We start from the raw sequence: 16,976 nt of genomic DNA, 5'->3' as shown, positions 1-16,976 counted from the left end.
AGACGGGGAGAGTGGGAGGGAGCTCTCCTGTTTCTTCTGACAAGGGCCTTAATCCCATCCTGGGGTCCCCACCCTCATGACCTCATCTAACCCTAATTCCCTCCCAAAGACCCCATCTCCAAACACTAAGACATTTGAGTTAGACCTTCGGCATATGAATGGTGGTGGGGTTGGGGGGGAGTCAGTTTATAGCAACACAGATGAGATCAGCGGAGAGGGGTGTGGATCTAGCAGCTGAGCACAGATTTGTGGACACTCACACTACAGGACAGGCCAAGAGCCCAGGAAAACAATGACCCAGTGAGGAGAAGGCTCTTCTCAGACCCGCAGCTGGAGGCTCATTCCTCCCCTTGAGCCTCTCCTTTCAAGGCTCAACTGTAATCTTCGTGGCCTATGGTCGTCCAGCCAGGATGGTCAGACAAATGGAAATAAAAGGGAAACGAACATGGATGTGGGTATTGGAGAGAACACTGGGGCTGTACCACCTGGCGGCTGTCTTAGGGCCAGTTGTCGAGATCTCTGGGCTCCTAAGTGTGAACACCTGTAAGAGAGGACACAATCAGACACACTTCGCAGAGCAATTTTCAGAAGAAGGCCAGGTTCTTCTTAGAAAGAGCATTCCCTGGGGCGCCTGGGGCGCTCAGTCGGTTGAACGTCCGACTTCGGCTCAGGTCATCATCTTGCGGTCTGTGAGTTCGAGCCCCGCGTCAGGCTCTGTGCTGACAGCTCGGAGCCGGGAGCCTGCTTCGGATTCTGTGTCTCCTTCTGTCTCTGCCCCTCCCCCACTTGTGCTCTGTCTCCCTCCTTCTCTCAAAAATAAATAAATGTAGAAAAAAAAATTCGAAAGAGAACTTCCTTAGTTAAAACTCTTGAACAATGAAGAGAGGGAAGAAGGGGCCAGGGAACAGGAAAAGAAGGATGGATGCAGGAAGAAAGGAATCAGGATCTGGCCACTTTAGCTATATAGATGGAGTTTAACTGGCCTATCAATTTCTATACTCCGATTACCCCCGGGACCCCCGAGATTAATCTGTAATGGAAATAACACTTGCTGTAGGTTGGAAGGACCAGAATTCAAGTCTTGCAAGTCTTGGCGCTCTGCTTCTAAGGGTAAGTTCTGAGGCCTTAGACGAGGCGTTACGTTCTCTGCCCTTGAGTTTGCACGCTTCTGTCTGTGGGTGTTTCTTCCTCCCTCTTAGATTTCTGTGCAAATTGAAGGAGGTTATGTATGTCCAAGTGCCTTGTAAAGCCAGATAAAAGTGTAAGGGGTTAATTATCATTCCTGTTACTATCACTGTCACCATTTTGGACTTTGATTCCAGTCCCTTCCTTCCTTTGTCTTCTGAGACGCTCCCCACTCTGCCCAGAAGAACTCATTCATTAGGCACTGAGGCTAATTCCCATATGGACAAAGGGTGCCCAGCTTCCAGACCGGCTAAATTAGAAACGTTTAAATTTTTCATCTATTCCCTTGTCTGCTCTTTGGTCAATAGCTTATTCTGACAACTTCATTACCCCCTAATTACTCCAAGTTCCTTTGCTCATTTTCTGTGTGTGATAAAAAAACAACACAAAAAACAAACAAACAAACAAAAACGCCCAGAAAAGGGATTTGACAGGCCATGTCACTCGACTCCTGATTGACAACCCCGACTTCCCCGCTCACTGCAAGCGGATTTTCTTTTTCTTTGTGGGGAATATATTTGCAGAAGCCCTTCTGGTGCCTTGCTTGACGATCCCCAGCCCTCCCTCTCTGCACACTTTTCCCTTCCGCTGTGAGATGTGAGCGATAAGGCACATCCCCCTTCTCTCTCGCCAGAGCCGATTTATCCTCTGCCTATAAATCTTTGAGCAGCCCTTCAAGAAGCCGTATCAGATGTGCCTTAATCTCCGTATTGCTCATTTCTTAAAGGAATTTTAATCTATTGGGCTTTAATTATATGTCCCTTAGAAAGCGCCAGTCTTTTCTTAGCAAGCCATTTTATTCTGGCAATTGGATAACCACTTTTCCTCTCGCTTTCTCCTGAGGCTATACTTAGAAAATTGGAGGTGGAAGGGACCTTCGAGGTCACCCAGCCCCCCGTGGTGCCCAAACCTGGCATCTCACGCCAGTCCCTGGGCTTCTTGTTAAACACACAGATTCCCGGCTGACTCTTCTCAGAGTCAGTGCTCCGGCAGGTGCATGTTTAAGAAGCCATGTGGGTGATCTAATGAACCGGTGACTGAAGGAGTCACACGTCTGGTCCACGGGTTTCAAGTTAGCCATGGCTTCGGGTGGAGGGAAAGCAAAGAACTTGGAATTTCGGGGACATGGGTCCAAACTGTCAGCTTTTCACACCAGCGAAGCATCCTGGGTTAAGTTCCCCATCCTCTGTGGTTTGAGTTTTCTAACATGTAACGTGGCGGCGGGGGGTGGGGGGTGGTCATCGTGCCATAGAAAATAGTTTGAGGCTTAAAGTGGGGAAACACATTCACATTCCTGCATCTGGTAGGAACCGGATCCCTGTCGTTTCTCCCAGGATCTCTGCTGCTTTCCATATTGTGCAGCCTCATGAAACTGGTGCATTTATTCTTATCAATGCCCCCTTGGTTGCTATTAATGAAGCTCCTAATTGAATCCTCACAGGCCGCTACGAAGGCAGCATTGTTACTTACCGTCTCTAATTTACGGGGGAAGAAAACATTGTAGCTGAGTTCCGCAAAGTATCACCCTCCAGTGGTGGTGTTGGAATTTGAACACAGAAGGCCTGACTCCACGGAGGCCTTCACGCCCTCACATGTTCCCATCTGGCGGATGACACTCTTACTAAATCCCTTTCCAGAACTCCATGTGGCAAGGAGCCGAACGTGTTCCGTTTAAGGAGGCCCTCACTCTCCCCGCACAACCGGCCTTGCACGGCCCCAAGAGTGAGGGCCTCCTTAACTGTTGGCCCTCGGAGCCTCTCCTCATCCACCTCGGCCAGCCCCTGGCGGGATCCACTGGGCTCTCCTGTGCAGGAAGGCGTCACTGGAGTGGGGAGTAGGTGGGATGCTGCTGGCCCCTTCTGCGGTCTTCCCTCCCAAAGGGACATGCAGTGGGGGACACTTATTCCCGATATACTAAAGGACAGACTCCCAGGAGCCCTGAGGAGCACCCGGGCCCTGGGCTGCTCGTCCCTCAATGCACACACACACACTTCGAGCCAAGATCTAGCACTTTGGTTAGCTTCAGGATAATGACCCTTCCCCAACTTCCCTGAGTCTCAAAACCGGCCAGAGGACAGAAGGAAACTGAGGCAGGATGGGCCCTCAGCTGGAAGCCAAGTGGTCTAGCTCTGGAGAGAGGAGCACGGTGAGGACAGCAGTCTGTCCTCACGGTCTGATTCGTCATCTCCTGCCTCCATATGAGCTACGGCTCATTCTGAGCCCCCCAAAACAGCCCAGTGAGGACGGCACTTAGAATACCATTCTACAGATGGTAAAAGTGAGGATCAGAGAAAGGGTCTGCTTAGAACTAGAAAAGAAGGGGTAGAAAATGAGTCTTTATCAGGAACCTACCATGTGTTACGTATAGCCTCCAGAATATTTAATGTAATTTAGTTCTCACGGGAAACCCGTGAAGTCGGAAAACGCATCCTCTAGACAGGTGCAGGGCGGCACTGAGGTTTAAGGAGAACGTTGAGCTTGCTTATCACATGGGAACCAGGAGGCAAACCACATTGGCTGGACTCCAACGCTGTGCTTTCTCTTCCCACGCAGCCTTCAGCGGCCGTCTGTGGCTCCCAGGTGCCCTCTGTTGAGGAGAACACTGAGAGGGCATCTGGGCTCGATTAGTGATGTCTGCCACAGTATCGCGGGGCCGGAGAGAAACGACCCAAACCGCAGTGCTTTCCAGGAAACTAACCCGACCCAGTGGATCAGGAAGGCGTAGGCCCACAACATGGGCACAATGTCTTCTGAAACAACACTCCACACCTGCCTCACTATGTCACGTGGTTTCACTGAACGTTTTCCGCAAGCTTTGTCTTGGGTGTTTCTGTAGCGGCAGTGCCGGCCGTCACCAAAGTGGCGATGGGTCAACTGAATTCATGATCTGCACTGATGCATTTGTATCCACCGGCTGCACAGTGCAGAGGTGAGAGAATCTGCCCATTTTCACAGGTGAAGACACCAAGACAGAGAGTCACAGAGCTAGCCAGCAGGGAGACTGGGACCCACATCCGGAGCCATGAGCTCCCCTGGGTTCCCAGCACTGAAGCCGGCTGCAGGGAGGGGGCGGGAGGGAGGAAGAAGTGACAGTTGTTTCAGTGCGGGAGGCAGTGGGGCGATGAAACCGCCTCAGGTCTGTTTGTTCACACTTCCCTCCAAATAAGGGCTGTGTGCGTCTGGGCACATAAACAACTAAATAAACTGCCTCTGGCAGGCCCAGAGTGGAGTAGCGGTGTGAGAAATCTGTCTTGCTGAGATCCTTGGCCTCCTGGAAGATCAGAGAATGGGTAGAAAGCACAGGCAAAGAACCTCTCAGGCTGAGGCATGGACCCAGGGAGCGAGATGGGTCTTTTTCCAGAAGCTGACTCTCTGTGAGCCCATCCTCCAGGCTCCCCCTCTCCTCTTCTGCTCTTCCCTGTTTATCGGCGCTTGATCCTGAACAAGCTTTTAATTCTACAGAGAGAAAAACTTAAGACGCCAACCTCCCTGAGAGGCAGGCAACGATAGGTCAACTTCATACTAAGGTGTAAATGACTGATAGGAGCAACTCACGTCTGAAGCTCTTAACTTAATATTTTTAGAGCAACAACCTGTGCAGAGCACTGCTTCGGCACCTGCCATGGATACATTCCACGTCCCCAAGGGCTTTACGAGTCCAGGGAGCATGCTCTGAGTACGTTGCCTCCTTTCCGCTGTCCCTGCCCTTTGTACTGGGCTGTGAAATCTCGTGCTTCATTTTCTTGGAGCGCATACTCTGTGCCCAAGGTTCTGTTCTGTCTGGAGCTCACAGTCTCACCTGGGAGGTGGCGAAGGGAAAAAGCTCACCGTGGTGCAGTGTGGGACGTGAGCTAACTAACGGGCGCACCAAGAAAAACAGGAGCACAGGCGAAGCTGCCTGGGGGGTGGGGGGAGACAAGAAGGGCTTAAGAGGGCAGCAGACCCCTAAGCGGAACGTGAAGGACGAAGGCAAGATAGATACAGGCGCTGGAGAGGGAGAGCATCAGAGATTGAGAGCAGCTTATGTGAAGAGATGAGCTGCCTTCTTTTTTTAAATCAAACAATGACCTTTTTCCATGTGGCCAGAGAATAAAATCAGAGAAGAAAGAGGTTGGTGAAATAGACAAGCTCATCCTGGGACCTAGAGTCTGGCTGAGAAGTTTGAGTCACAGGGAGCCGCTACAGGTTTTGAGGCTGAAGAATGCAAGCCAATATGAGTTTGGCTCCGGCTGGGGGTGTGGCCGTTGGATTATTGTTGTTCCTGACTCTTCACTTTTTTCCTGTAGCATAATGCTATATCCACGCCATTAGAATGATGCTTTTTTGTTACGCCGCTTGGCAGCCTCTCCCTCCGGGGTGGGGCTTCTTAACCTCACTACCATTGGCATTTTGTACTGGATCGTTCTTTGCTTCGGAGGCATCCTGTGTACGGCAGGATGTTAGCCGTATCCTTGATCTCTCCTCACTGGATGCCAACAATAACGCCCCTCACCCCCTGTCCCTGTCCCAGCTGTGAGAACCAAAAATACCTCGGACATTGCAGAGTGGCCCTGGGAGGCGGAATCACCCACTGTGTCCTCCTAGTTAAGAACTACCATTCGGGGGCACCTGGCTGGCCCAGTCGGTGGACCGTGTGACTCTTGATCTCTGGGTTGTGGGTTCAAGCCCCATCTGGGGTGTAGAGATTAGGGGCACCTGGACGGCTCGGTCGGTGGAAGTGTTTGACTCTCGATTTCAGCTCAGGTCATGCTCTCACGGTTCGCGAGTTCGAGCCCCACGTCAGGCTCTGCGTTAACAGCACAGAGCCTGCTTGGGATTCTCTCTCTCCCTCTCTCTCCCTGGCCCTCCCCCACTGACAGTGTCTCCCTCCCTCTACACACACACACACACACACACACACACACACACATATAATCTTTAAAACACTGTTTTTAATTAAAAAAATCTTTAAAAAAAAAAGGAGAAGACAGAATATACAACTCTGGCCGACTGACCCATGTGCTCTGACACACACACACAGTTGTTATTCTGTAGCACTGTTGTAGCAAAAGCCTGGCTAATACACGGAAGGAGTGAGTCTAGGTGCAAGGGGATCCGCGTAGATGTGTTTAACTCCAAAGCCGGTTCTCCAGAAAACTCTCTCTGGGTAGATGGACGTGGGGAGACGGCAGAACTAGGGTGAGTGGGGAAATGTGATGGGGGGGGGTCCGTGTCTCTAAAGCTTCAGATGAAAGGAATTGGTTCCCTGTCCCCAACTTGGCCACTTGACCTTAGGCAAATCACTCCACCTTTTTAAAGCCCTCTTTCCCAGTATGGAAGCAGCCCTCCACGATGCCTATAGGAGCCTCAGGCTCTGGTTAGCACAGCAGCGTTAGGTTCACGAACCTAAGCCACCTCCCCACCTCCCCAGGCCCATCGTCTCTCTGTTCATTGTGCTCCAACCACAAAGGTCCTCTTCCTCAGACGAGGCAAGCTCTTTCCTCCTTTGCCTGGAAGGTATTCCCTCCGATGGCGCCTCCTCCAAGAGACGGTTCCTGGTCCCCCGTCTAGAGGACTGGACTTCTCCCCCATAGCACCATTTATGTTCCTTCCCTGTACCAAATAGACGTCATTAATACACGTTTTATTCCGCGGCTATTTCAGTAATGTCTGGCCCCTCCGCCATATTGCGAGCTACGTGGAGGCCATATCTGTCTTGTTCACGGTTGCATTCTCGACGCTTAGGGTGGTGCCTGGCACTTAGTAGGTGCTCAGCTTTGTTGAGTGACTGACAAGTGCATGAGTAGATGAAGGGACGAGCTAGGTGAGAAGTGAGGGGAGCTGCATTCCCGGGAGGGTAAAGGCCTGGAGATGCCAGATTGTAAGGTCTTCTTCTGTGATCGGCCCAGCAACAAAGTGCCATAATTGCCCTGGGCTCTTAGGCGAACTTGACTGGAAGAGGTCTTAGAAGATCCCCGCTTTGACCTCCCCACGTCGTTAGTGTGGGAGCCGGAGCTCAGAGACGGCCGATCCCGAGCCCATCGCCTCACCAGGGCCACAGCCTGCGCTCCTGAGTCTTGGCCAGAATTTCCCACCACCCCTCACCGCATTGGGAAGCAGAGAATAAAGCCCGCTGGCTGTAAGTGACCTCTCCGGCAGCTCGACAGCAGCAGAGAAGAAATGGTTTCAGAAGCCAATATCTATCTGTAAAGAGGAAAACAGAGGGAAAAAAAAAACAAAACGCTTGAGGGCTGAGTGCTTGGCCAAGAGAAAATTAAAGGAAAATTAGAGCAGCCGCAAACTGCTGGCAAGGAAAGAAGGGAGCGTGTAGGCACTGTCCCGAACAGGACAAGATTCTAGCAGCTGCGACCGGGTCAATGTCCTCCTCAAGAATCAGCCGTGGCTCCCCATTGCCTGGAGTATAAAAGTAGAGAACCCAAATACTTGAGTGAGAAGCTTGTCCAGTGGGTGCATATATAGCTCGATCCAGCACTGAATTTTAAAATATTATTTTTAAAGTGCCGAAAGAAATGTGTAGCTGTTATAAAAAAATAAATACTACTGAAATAAAAATTTCAGACCAGCCTCTACTATCTTCTAAGCCACGCCCTGACCAAAAGATAACTACAATAAAGGTCTCGTGTGATTCCTTGCTGAAAATTGTCAAGGTATTTACAAATATTATGGTTTTATATGATTTCCAGAGATTGTACTCTTCAAATTGTTCACAGACTTACTTTGTTTTTTTCTATAGCAATATATATTTAGTGATCCCTCCATCTCAGCAAATAGGGATCTAGCTCATTCTCTATAAACGGCTGCATAAAATTTTACAGAGAGGAGGCAGCCCTAATTCACGTGACTCCTCTCCTCTTAACTAACACCTAAGTTGTTTTCAAAGTCTTAACCATTAAAATGTGGAGGTGGATATTCTTGGAAAAAAGAATGTATGCTCATAGGTGTCATTTCTGTAGGGCTAATGCCTATACATGAAATTGCACATGCATTTCTAATTTTGATACTCTCACTGAGGGTGAAAAAGTGAAATCTAATTATCGCCGAGCACTTACTATCTACCAGGAGCTGCTCTCAGAATCTTCCATGGATTATTACATTTATTTATCCTTTATTTTTTTTTAATATTTGTTTATTGTTTAGGAGAGCACAAATGGGGAAGAGGCAGAAAGAGGGAGACACAGAATCCGAAGCAGGCTGCAGGCTCTGAGCTGTCAGCACAGAGCCCAACACGGGGCTCGAACTCACGAACCTCAAGATGGTGACCTGAGCCGAAGTCGGACGCTCAACTGACTCAGCGACCCACGTGCCCCCTTGATTATTACATTTAATTCACATACCTCTATAATGAAGACACTCTTACAACAAAGCAAAACAGGGCACAAAGAAGGTAAGTCACTTGCCTAAAGTTACAGAGTGGGATGGGGTCCCAGGTGGTCTGACTTCATGGCCCGGGTTCCCACCAAGTGTGAATTTTCTGTCTTTGAACGGGAATATCCATTTTTCAAACAACTTAACCAACATTAGAGGTAATTAGCTAGATTTTTTCCTACTAATTTAATATAAATATAAATTATACCTTTTTGGTTTCAGTCTGCATTCCCTCGATATTTTGTGGGAATGAGAGCTTTTTCATACATTTATTAGCTTTTTATATGGCGTGTTATTTGTCCTTTTATATTCTTTGCCTATTTTTTCAATGAAGATTCTTAATGGTTATAAAGAGTTCTTTGTGTGTTCTGATTATTAATCATTCATATATATTGCAAAATGTTTCTTACACTGTCACTTTTCTTTTGAATTTGTTAGGCTCTCTCTCTCACACACACAAAGAAATGAAAGAAATGTTTTGCCATCAAGTATATAAAGTCCTTTCTTAATGGTGCCAAAAATTTTGATTTTCCTTAGGAAAACTTTCAACCTGAGGCAAGAAAGCTATTCTTCTACATGCACTTTTTCATTGTGTCGGGAACGAGAAAAGTGGAAATATTTGTGAACAAATGACAACCACGATCCACGATTTTGCAAAAGGAGCCACAGTTTTCAATGTAATTTAATTTGATTTTAACTTTAACTTTGTTGTTTTTCTAACTGATTTGTCTGGTCTTTGGACAATGCCAGGCTTTGAGAAAAAACGAATTCTTATATCCCTAGGAGATGAGTTTATTTCTGATAGGGCAAGCTGACCTTATGGCATTTCTTATTCTAAATAGTCTTAGCGATTCTCACCAATTTACTAGGTAGGTGAATTCTATAACCAGAATGTTGAGTCCTAGTTTTAAAAATGGGATTTCGATTCTGGCCTCTTCATTTTATAAAGGGGGGCTGAGGTCAGAGAGGGGACAGCATTTATTCAAGGTCACATGTGTGTATATAATGTGCAGATCATTCATTTCCAGGACAGCCACCCTGCTGTACCTAAAGAACTCATCGTGTGCCCCACACCCCTTACCTGCCCTGCCCTTGTCCATTGGGCAGACACCCATGGACACTTTGAGATCCCGCTCAGGTACACTTGGTCCTTGATTCCACTCCCGCTTCTCAGCTGCCCTCTGCCAATTTCCATGTGCCCAATCTGTGCCTCCATAGCATCCAACATTCCCACAAAACATAACGGGTTCCGCGCTATGCTGCTGTGACCCGTTGATGCATCTTGGAGAGTGGATATAATCTTGAGGCCGACTCCTGCTTCTTCCTTTTATTTACTGTCTTATTTATGGCCGTTTGAAACAAAGGAAACTTGTTTTATGAAACAGTTGTGGAGAAGCACCTGAATCCAATGGACTGATGTTAAATTCTATTTCAAGCTCAGTGGTGAAGGTTACCAGGAGGTAGAGGATGACCGTGGGTTTTGAAAACGAAGGTCCTTCTGCGAAGTCACTAACTGCGGCAGTCACTTGCTTGCTCGCAGATGTTTCCACGTCCTCTTTCTTGACACAGGGACGTTTGCTCCTCCTTGCCCTGTTGAAGTGACGCCTGGTAATTTGACCTGCTCTGGCCAACACAATGGGAGTAGACATGATGTGTGTCACTTCCAGATGGTGGTTTTAACCGCCAGCGCGGACCACGGGTTCTCCGTGTTCTGCATGAGTTAACCGTGAAAGCGTGGGTTGAGACAGAGTCTCTACTGGCCTCTCTCCCTGAGTGATCAAGATGAAGAGACCACTCTCCACCCACCCATGGTGTTCATGTGGCATAAGAAAAGCAATAAACGTTTGCTGTTAACCCACTTATATTTGGGGATTGCTACCAAAGTGTAGGCTATACCGAAGTATAGACATACTAGTAATCTCACTGGTCAGTGTGGATGCTCTTTTATCAAGAAACTAGGAGCTTCTGATGACCACCCCACTGTCCATATCATTTTGGTTCTTTCCACTACACTTCTTCAAACCTCTTTGGCTCAGATTTTCTTAAACTTCAAACAGCTTTTTACTTCCTTTATAAGCTGCGAGCCCTAAAGCCAAAGAGGCTCCTTAAAAGCAGAACAGAATGTTGGTGATTACAAAGCAATCTTCAGAGCCTGTTACAAAAATAGGACCGTAAGTTTGATTTTACACAAAACACAAATTGCACCAAATGTATTCTCCGAAGTTCAGCCAGAACGTCTAGTTGGCTGACTCTCTTCTGTCACAGGCTTGAGGGGCCCTGCCATATGCAAAATTGAAGGGAAGAAGATGGGGAGAGGTCAATTTGGTGTTTCAGGAGGCCACATTCTAATTGTGCAGGCAACTTTTTAAATTTTTTTACGTGTTTATTTATTTTTAAGAGAGAGTGAGTGGGAGAGAGGCAGACAGACAGACAGAATCCGAAGCAGGCTCCAGGTTCCGAGCTGTTGCACAGAGCCCAATGCGGGACTTGAACTCACAAACCGCAAGGTCATGATCTTAGCCAAAGTTGGCCATTTAACCGACTGAGCCACCCAGGTGCCCCAGTAGACGATGATGATGATGATGGACGTGATGATAAGGCTGCTAGTAGTGATTATGGGCAGAGTCCTCCCAGGAACAGAGGAAGGTAGACCAGCCTTATCCAGAGTCACATGGACGGCTTCACAAAACAAGGGGCATTTGAGTTGGATCCGAAGAATATGCAGAGGTTCAGGAAGCATCTAAGGAGATGAACGCTGTAGACAGGGAGACCAAAATGTGGAAAAAAGATGACCAGTACCTGGTCACATCCTAAAGCTGGGGTTCAGCCACCGTGACCTACATGCACTCAGATTCCCCTGAGGCCAATCAGGTAACGGGCAGTAAGAGAAACAGGACGTGTGTAATACGCCCAGGAGTGATGTGGACATTGGTGAACTGAGTCACCTCTCAAATCTAGCTCCTTCTTGCCCAATCCTAGCCCAAAATTCCCATATCTTTATTTCTTTCAAAAAAAATTTAATATTATTCATTGTCAGAGTCCTTTCCATACAACACCCAGTCCCAACAGGTGCCTCCTTGATGCCCACCACCCACTTTCCCCTCCCCCCACTCCCATCAACCCTCAGTTTGTTCTCAGTGTTTAAGAGTCCCTTCTGGTTTGCCTCTCTCTCTAACTTTTCCCCCCTACCCTTCCCCCGTGGTCTTCAGCTAAGTATCTCAAGATCCACATATGAGTGAAAACATACGGTATCTGTCTTTCTCTGACATATTTCACTTAGCATGACACCCTCCAGTTCCATCCACGTTGCCACAAATGGCCAAATTTCATTCTTTCTCATTGCCACGTAGTATTCCATTGTATATATAAACCACATCTTCTTTATCCATTCGTCAGTTGATGGACATTTAGGCTCTTTCCAGAATTTGGCTACTGTTGAAAGTGCTGCTATAAACTTTGGGGTATGTGTGCCGCTATGCATCAGCACTCCTGTGTCCCTTGGGTAAATTCCTAGCAGTGCTATTGCTGGGTCATAGGGCAGATCTATTTTTAATTTTTTTGAGGAACCTCCACACTGTTTTCCAGAGCGGCTGCACCAGTTTGCATTCCCACCAACAGTGCAAGAGGGTCCCCGTTTCCCCACATCCTCGCCAGCATCTATAAAAAACATGTTTTTAGAGTACTAAGAATTCAGATTTCCATGGGAAAATCTTCTGATTTCCACTTTGTGTTCACAGGACCAGGGTTGATATTGAAAGTATGTAGCGGTTAGTATGGCAAGGATGCTTAAACATCAGATGTGCACTGCGGAGAAGCGGTAAGTCTGGCCTTTCTAGTGCATCTTGGCAGAACTTTGGCTGTGCGTGAAATACATTTGGATTGCCCCTAAGCCACCAGACGGTGGGCCCTATTATCAAACTAAGGAAAGGAGAATGAGAGGTAGGGGTGGAGAAGGTGTGACAAGACGGCTTGGGTCTGATCACAATGGATTTTGAATAAACTGTGTCGATTAATGTGTTCTGTGCAATCAAACACCCCAAAAGGCAGATGTGTAAAAAACCCCACCCTGGGCTCACCTGGACTCACTCACACATTTCTAGTCAGCGGACAAGTCCCACCTGCCAGGGCTGATTGCTCGAGGGCCTCAGCTAAGGTACCTTGTCTCTCTCTCGTCCACGTGGTCTCTACCCTCCAGCCAGCTGGCCCAGGTTCCATACGGCACTGAGTTCTGACCAGCAGCAAGAGAACATAATTGCTACTGCCCCGTGCTTTTCAAGCCTCTCTTACGTCACATTGGCCAATACCCCGTTGGCCAACAGAAGTCACATGGCTGAGCCCAGAGCAGAATGTCTGGTGGGGAAGGGAGACAAGGCCATACAGAGAAAGCAAGAAGTTTTGTGACCATTTTTCTTTCTTTCTTTTTTTTTTTTTTGCTTTCTACCATATGTGCTAGTAAGATGTCACCAAGGGTTGTATTATCAAATCAGACTCTTGCAAATCAGAGAGCTTATTAAACCTTACTAAAAATTCAAATGATGTGGGTGATTGTGACACGTAGACCAAGCATGGGAAGTCCAGATTGCCACCACTGCCTCATGGGTTGTTCCTCATCCAATCAGACTACCGCTGACTTAACATATGGGGTCTCTAAGTGATGCAGGTGCGCCATCACTTTCCCGAAGAGGAAACTGTTGCAGCATGAAGGATCTCCATCTTATGTTCTGTTGCATTCCTGCCACTGACATCTTCCAGCAGGCTATGGTCCAGAAGTCTCTAAATTTCATCTACAAGTTTTGTTCACCATAAGCAACCTAGAGTGACTGAGTATATCCTACTGGAAGAATTCCACTGATAAGAATTCTGCTATCATTCCACCAGTAACATACTGACAAGGTTTGACCTTGTATTTACTTCTTCTTTTTATTTTTTCTTTATTCATCTCTCCCTGGTAAAATGGATGGCCAAAAGACCAGGTGTAAACCTTTTTCTTTCCTGCCATACTTCGGATTTCAACCTTTGTATCTAATAGTTGTTTCTGTAATGAAGTGTTCAGATATTGGACGTCATTTACTTTTTCTTTTGGTGGGATGTGTGTGTGTGTGTGTGTGTGTGTGTGTGCATGTGCACACACATGCATATATGCTTGGGAATTACCAATCATTTATTGATAAGACTATGAATTAAGATGCATTAATTTTGGTAACTTTATCTATAGAGAGAATTCTGTTTCATTTTTCTACGTATCAGTTAACCAGGAAATATTCTTTCCTGGCAGGGGGAAGGGGTTCTGTTAGAAAAAAAGTAACCTAATACTTGAACTAGAACTTGTACCACGGGTTTCAAAAGAGTTTGCAGAATATTCTAGGCCCAGGGCACCATTTCTTTGGAAGTTCTTTGGATCGTTTGCCTTTCTGGGCCTTATCCATAAAAATGAACAATATTGTTCCTGAGACTTCTTCCATAGCTAACATTGATTTGCTGAGATGTAGGGTAGTTTAATGAGTAGCACCAGACACAGGTTTAAGAAGAGTGGAATAAACTTTGACTTAGTTAAGTGTTTCTAAAGCTCTGTGAAGAATATGTTCTCTCTGGAATCCCAGAGAAACCCTAGCATGAGATTATACCTTGACCATTGGGAACATGAGTTCTCTGGCATGGTCCTGGGAATTTCTGGAAGCTATGCTGTGGTCACAAGATAGCAGAATCAGGGGTCCCTGGGTGGCTCAGTCGGTTGAACGTCTGACTTTGGCTCAGGTCATGATCTCATGGTTCACGAGTTTGAGCCCCATGTCGGGCTCTGTGCCGACAGCTCAGAGCCTGGAGCCTGCTTGAGATTCTGTGTCTCCCTCTCTCTGTCTCTCCGCTGCTCGTGCTCTGTCTCTGTCTCTCTCTTTCTCTCAAAAATAAGTAAAGCATTAAGAAAATATAGCAGAACCTCAAGCACAACAAAAAGGCTCATATCCCTTCCTCCTTTCCAACCACCTATTACTTACTGTAGTGAGATGCAAAACTGTGATGGTGCGTTAGAGTCTAAACACATCAAAAATAAGGTGGAAGCAGAAGGTCAACTGAATAGAGTAAAAAAATGGCTCTATACAAGTTCTGCAGCTGCAAGTAAAGAATAGCTACCAAACAAACAAAAGACAGAGACAAAAACATCCAAGGGTCAATTTTTGTTGCAGAAAGTACAAGATGAGTCTCTACATTCTAATACGATGGTGTTCACGTATAGGCAATGGAGGCCAAAGCTGCAGGGTCCTCAGAGACAGACTGGTTCAGGGCTTCCTAAAGGCGGGGCATGGGTCAGACAGCACATGAGTGTATAATGTCATGTCCATGGGTGACCTTCTTATTTTCATAGCAGTGTGTTTATTTTCAAGGGTGTAATAGATACTCATGTTCTGATGTTTTGTTTCTGCACGACCCACCATTCAACCTATATTTTGCTCTTCATGCTGGGGGAATCTCTCATTTTGTGTCGCCTTGGGGAATCCCTGGACCGACTTTCCAAGGATCAGACTTTCATTCTCCAGCCCTGCCCATGGTAGGCAGGATATAGGTGTGAGTCGGGTTTGACCAAGGATTTGGGTTCCAAAATCCTCTCCCCAGGGCTTTGAATTCTGGGCACATAACACAGTTCTGTCTGGGGAAGAGCTGGTGGTCATACTCATGCAGTGGCTGAGGCAGGGCAAGGTGCTTTCTGCAGAGGCCATGATAGTTATCTGGCCATGATTCTGCTGCCGGTCAGCTCGAGCATCCTTGATAGTGACTGCCTTCAAGTCTGACCTTCCAGCCTCCTGAAAGTTATCCGAGGCCCCAACACCCCTCCCTTGTGACCCGTCTTGGCTCATGATGGCTGGAATTATTCTCAATTGCTTTCAACTGACGACCTTCTAACTGATACAGTGTGAAAACATGTAATTAGCACACCAAACCCATGATTTTATGGATATTATTCCTTAGAAAATGGCTAAGCTCTAAAATCGGATTGATTTAACTTAAAAGAAAAACATTAAATTAGAGAGCAACGTATGAACACATTAAAAAAGCGATAATTAGGAAGACAGGGAGTGGTTCAATCCCTTTGTTTTACAGAACAGAAATGGGAGCCCCAGAGAGGCAAGGGGACACCGGAGGTCCCCTGCTGGTACTGCAGCCAACCTGAAGTGGACCACCAGCCCTGACTCCATCAGTCTCCCACATCCGCTCACCTGGGAAGTTCAGAGCCAGGCTTCCACTCGCAGGGTCCTAGCCTCTCACACAGCACAAGTGTGTTGTGTTCCAAGTTCATGGAGGCCTCGGTCAGCATCTTTCCTAATGCCAGAGGGACAAACTCTGTGTCTTTTTTCTTTTGGGTCCTAATACTTGGTATCTGCAAGCCCGACAGAATGGTGCACTCATACCACCTAGGCCTCGTCCTTCATTGGGTCATTGGCTGACGAAGGAGACTCCTCACCACATGGGCACGCTTAACAGATTAATTCTGATAGTTTTACTCCTCGAGAAGCAGCACACTCCAGCCTGGCAATGCGTCCTTTGGGAGAGCACCTTCCCTCTCCGGGGAGGACCCTCTGGCCTGCGGCTCGGCGGGAGAACCCTTGTTTTTCCGAAACCCTGTCATCGGCATGACATGGGAGAGCGGCTCTTAGTCTGACTAGGAAACCACGTCCTGTTTCCTTTACCTTGAAACCAATGAAAACCCAAAATAGTTTTCAGTAGTGGCTAACAGAGGCTTAGCCCTTTGTGTGAACCCCCCCACACACACACACACACTGAAGCGATGCCCCGGCGGTGGTTCCCATCCTCAACCCAGCCAGTGCCACTGTCCCAACCTAGAAGGGACAGCTGTCCACGGGCGGGAGGCAGGGCTCCGTGGTGGAGAAGAAATGGGGCTGGGGGGAGAGTATCCTGAGTTCTGGCCCTGGCTGCCAGCTGAGTGGGGTTTGGGAGGACAGTGGGAAGGAGAAGGGCATTCCAGGCCACAGGAGGGCCTGTGTGGGGGCACGGAACACAGAATCCGCTGCAGGTGGCTGAGGGGCACCCGGAGGCAGGTGGCTCGGCCTCAGCTGACCCTGAGGAGTTGGAAACCACCTGGCAGTCAGTGCAGCAGCGTGAACGGAGCACAGCCCGGTAGCTCAAACCTCCTGTGCTGATGGTCCAGCTCTGCTACTTTCTGGCCGTAAAATTGGCACAACGGGACTGTTTTGACAGAGTTGTTTTGGCGGGTGGGAGATGTCGAATGTAAAGATGGCAGTGCGTGGTATTTTGCTCAACTTGGAGATGTCCCACCGTCCAAAGTCACTTCTTTTAGCGAGTGGGTGCTCCTTGAAAATATCTATCGCGGCGTCAAAAGATCACTTTGCGGATATACGGGCTTTGGATTTAGGGGAAACTCCTCAGAAAGGCAACCAGTTGGAAGGTCACTG

The sequence above is a fragment of the Herpailurus yagouaroundi genome, unplaced genomic scaffold, assembly GCF_014898765.1.
Source record: "Herpailurus yagouaroundi ecotype Mexico unplaced genomic scaffold, PumYag 186, whole genome shotgun sequence".
Lineage (NCBI taxonomy): Eukaryota > Metazoa > Chordata > Mammalia > Carnivora > Felidae > Herpailurus > Herpailurus yagouaroundi.
This window is presented reverse-complemented; position numbering follows the sequence as displayed.